Source organism: Vanessa atalanta, unplaced genomic scaffold, assembly GCF_905147765.1.
Source record: "Vanessa atalanta unplaced genomic scaffold, ilVanAtal1.2, whole genome shotgun sequence".
NCBI lineage: Eukaryota > Metazoa > Arthropoda > Insecta > Lepidoptera > Nymphalidae > Vanessa > Vanessa atalanta.
Window position 1 is genome coordinate 2,871 of NW_025919996.1, and position 4,697 is coordinate 7,567.

General features: G+C 41.0%; 2 non-coding genes across 2 annotated transcripts; both read right to left on the minus strand.

Moving 5' to 3' along the window:
• Positions 1-227: 227 nt before the first annotated feature.
• Positions 228-384, minus strand: LOC125076579. The gene has a single exon (XR_007120526.1). It is a non-coding gene; the product is annotated as a 5.8S ribosomal RNA (ribosomal RNA).
• Positions 385-844: 460 nt separating this feature from the next.
• Positions 845-2,747, minus strand: LOC125076580. Its single transcript, XR_007120527.1, has one exon. It is a non-coding gene; the product is annotated as a small subunit ribosomal RNA (ribosomal RNA).
• Between the last annotated feature and the right edge of the window lie 1,950 nt (positions 2,748-4,697).

Sequence of the window (4,697 nt, forward strand, 5' to 3'; positions counted from 1 at the left end):
CACACACACGCATGTAAACGTAAACATACATACACATCGTATTTGTTATATTTGAACGGACCGAGAACGAGATTTATATTAAGTATATTTAAACACGTAATATAACACATCGAACGCGGATACCGTCATATGTTCGAGAAACGTCAGTCAGTCTATTGAGTCGGTTACGAAATAATAGACATTACGACATTAAACATTGAACAGTGTGGTTTATATTTTTATACAGCCGGCCCTCAGACAGGAGTGGTCCTGGATGTTTCTCCACGGACCGCAATGTGCGTTCGAAATGTCGATGTTCAAATGTGTCCTGCAGTTCACACTATGACGCGCAGTTAACTGCGTTCTTCATCGACCCGCGAGCCAAGTGATCCACCGTCCAGGGTAATGGTTTTTAATTTGTTTTATTTTTATAATTTCTACGATCACTCGAACGATTCTATACGCCAGTGATATGAGTTTATTTTTTTTTTATTTTTATTTTTTTTTTTGTTTTTTTCTCTTATTTTTAGTATACAGAGAAAAATTCAAAAAATTAAAAAAAAAAAAAAAAAAAAAGTTAAAAAAAAAAAAAAGTACAAAAAAAAAAAAAAAGAAATATACATTTTATTTGAAGATGACGATGTGCGTTAACACATCGTACTTTCCTCGAAATCGACATCGAAAAATATCAGAATAGGACGCGTTACACGACTCTGGACTCTGACTCGGACACACTGCTGTGTGAGAGAGAGAGAGTGAGAATCGCGTCCTCGCATCGAAACGACACATTCCGAACGTCGATATTTGTGTTTTAGAATTTTATTATCGTTCATTATCGCACTCTTTCGAGATTGATAATTTACGTTAATGATCCTTCCGCAGGTTCCCCTACGGAAACCTTGTTACGACTTTTACTTCCTCTAAATGATCAAGTTTGGTCAACTTCCCAGCAACGCCGACGGCCGTGAAGCCACCGCGTGTCGGTCCGAAGACCTCACTAAATCATTCAATCGGTAGTAGCGACGGGCGGTGTGTACAAAGGGCAGGGACGTAATCAACGCGAGCTTATGACTCGCGCTTACTAGGAATTCCTCGTTTATGGGGGATAATTGCAAACCCCAATCCCCAGCACGAAGGAGTTTCAACGGGTTGCCCGGGCCTCTAGGCCAGGGAGAACATGCTGATTCCTTCAGTGTAGCGCGCGTGCGGCCCAGGACATCTAAGGGCATCACAGACCTGTTATTGCTCAATCTCGTGCGGCTCGAAGCCGCCGGTCCCTCTAAGAAGAATTTTAATACGCCGCCAGTGAGTTGCTCGACCGAAATCGAGCACACCTAAATGACGACGCCTATTTAGCAGGCTAGAGTCTCGTTCGTTACCGGAATTAACCAGACAAATCGCTCCACCAACTAAGAACGGCCATGCACCACCACCCACCGAATCAAGAAAGAGCTATTAATCTGTCAATCCTTCCGGTGTCCGGGCCTGGTGAGATTTCCCGTGTTGAGTCAAATTAAGCCGCAGGCTCCACTCCTGGTGGTGCCCTTCCGTCAATTCCTTTAAGTTTCAGCTTTGCAACCATACTCCCCCCGGAGTCCAAAATCTTTGGTTTCCCGGAAGCTGCCCGCCGAGCCATTGTAGTAACGTCGGCGGATCGCTAGATGACATATTTACGGTTAGAACTAGGGCGGTATCTAATCGCCTTCGAACCTCTAACTTTCGTTCTTGATTGATGAAAACACCTTTGGCAAATGCTTTCGCTGATGTTCGTCTTGCGACGATCCAAGAATTTCACCTCTAACGTCGCAATACGAATGCCCCCAGTTATCCCTATTAATCATTACCTCGGAGTTCTGAAAACCAACAAAATAGAACCGAGATCATATTCTATTATTCCATGCACGAAATATTCAAGCGGCATTTTGAGCCCGCTTTGAGCACTCTAATTTGTTCAAAGTAAAATTGTCGGCCCATCTCGACACTCACTGAAGAGCACCGCGATAGGATTTTGATATTGAACCGGCGTTTTACCGCCGGCTCACCGACGATATGCTCCGCAGACGTGTCAGTATCACCGCGGATGCGGTGCACCGACAGCGCGGCGCACAAATGCAACTACGAGCTTTTTAACCGCAACAATTTTAGTATACGCTATTGGAGCTGGAATTACCGCGGCTGCTGGCACCAGACTTGCCCTCCAATTGTTCCTCGTTAAAATATTTAAAGTGTACTCATTCCGATTACGAGGCCTCGAAAGAGTCCCGTATCGTTATTTTTCGTCACTACCTCCCCGTGCCGGGAGTGGGTAATTTGCGCGCCTGCTGCCTTCCTTGGATGTGGTAGCCGTTTCTCAGGCTCCCTCTCCGGAATCGAACCCTGATTCCCCGTTACCCGTGACAACCATGGTAGTCGCAGAAACTACCATCGAAAGTTGATAAGGCAGACATTTGAAAGATGCGTCGCCGGTACTGGACCATGCGATCGGCAAAAGTTATCCAGATTCATCAAAATTAACGACTTCGGACGAGACGCCCTCCGTCGATTGGTTTTGATCTAATAAAAGCACTCATCCCATCACTGGTCAGAGTTCTGATTGCATGTATTAGCTCTAGAATTACCACAGTTATCCAAGTAACTGAGTAAGATCTAAGGAACCAAAACTGATATATTGAGCCATTCGCGGTATCGCCTTAATACGGCTTGCACTGAGACATGCATGGCTTAATCTTTGAGACAAGCATATAACTACTGGCAGGATCAACCAGGGAGCTAACCGAGACTTGTTGAAGTCGTCAATTACTCTTCTCGTTTCATATTCGCATATAAAATACACACAAACTTATGCATGCATGTACAATATACGCACAGTATGAAACGAGCGTCTCACCGTATCGTCGATCGCGTTAGACGCGATAGATTTTAACGGTTGACTCTTATAAAAATTTATATGAGACACAAACGCGCTTTAAGCACGCGCGCGCGCGTGCGTGCGCTATAATATATAACGCGACGACAGCGGCGGCGGCGGCGGCGGCGGCGGAGGCGTCTTCACATAATGACACATAACGGTCACGAATTCGAACGTTCTAAACGAGATCGAGTTTTTTTTTCAAAATAACACTTCGCACACGACGTGTACGTATGTATTGTTCAACGATTATTATCGTAAAACATTGGGATCGACGCCCGGTGTTTGAGTGATCGTACCGATACTCGGGTTGTGTATTTTTTGTACATGATAAATGTAAAAATTAACAAAAAGAATTTTAGAAACGACCGTTCATATATAATATAAAAATTATACACACTATACGAATACACTGAATCTTTTAAGAACTCCGTCTCTAACGTTTTCTCATATCGTCGCGACGTCGCAGATCGACTACAATGAATCAACATTTATTCCATGAGGATAGATTGTAGCGAGAGCGACGACGACGACGATAAGAGGAAGAGCGCATGAGGCAGAGAGATCTACGTGCGTCCGTCGGTCGGCACAGTTTTACAGAACGAAAAAGAATCTTTTTATCATTTTCACGTGTGTCAGTGAATATCCCCAGCGGTCGAGACGAATCGTACGTACATACTTGGTTGTTACACTACGTAAAGTATAATATAACGCGATACGACGAATCGAGAGACACGCCAGAAGACACGCAACAAAGACGACAAATGAAAACGATAATAACATTTTTTTCGTTATACAAGAGTACTGATCCGGTCACTTCGCGTCTAACATCAATTTTTGAATGTTCGACGTTCGAACCGTCACTACTCCATATATATGCCTGACGATGAGTATGACATTCGGCTCGTTCGAACGGAATGTATTTTTTTTTTTATTATTATTATTATTTTATTATGTTTCTCATATTCGATCTGATATCATAAGACGACGAACCCCAGAACACGCACCCCCCCCCCCCCTCCCCAACCCCCTCCCCCCCAACTGACACCCCAAACCCTCCAAAATCTCCAAAACTTCGATTATTTTGTTCTATATTTTTATAGATAGTATATGATTATATGATATTATGCAACGTCAATGCAACAACAACGACAACAACAACAACAACAACAACAACAACAACAATAAAAAAAAAAAGAAAAAAAAAAAAAACAACAACAACAACAACAAAGAAAGTTGTATCTTCGTTTATTTAAATTTCACCGGTATTCGTTTATCGAAAAAAAAAAATTTATAATTAAAATTATTATATTTTATAATTAAAATAATAATTATGACGATGACGAATAAATATAATAATAATAATAATAATAAAGAACATGACGCGATTTACGAATGCGTAAATAATGTTAATAATATAATTTTTAAGTTTCATATCAGTCTTGATACCTTAAAATATGTATAATGAAGTAATAAATAAATAGAAATTATCTTTAAAAAAATATCCTGACATAAATGTATTGAATCTCTATAAAAAAATTAAAAAATAATCTAACGAACGCAACGAGCTCTACTCCTACTCTACGAACGTTTTCTCGAACGAAGTGCTCGATGAAAACGTCGAACGTTCGTGTATCGAAAGGAGAGTCGAGATAGAGCTCATATAATGTTAATGTTAATGTTAATGTTAATGTTAATGTTAATGTATCGAAAATTATATATGTTAATTATTGATATTAAACGTATAAGAAGACTTACGTAATAATATAATAATGAAAATGACGCGAATTACGAACACGCGAGAGACACA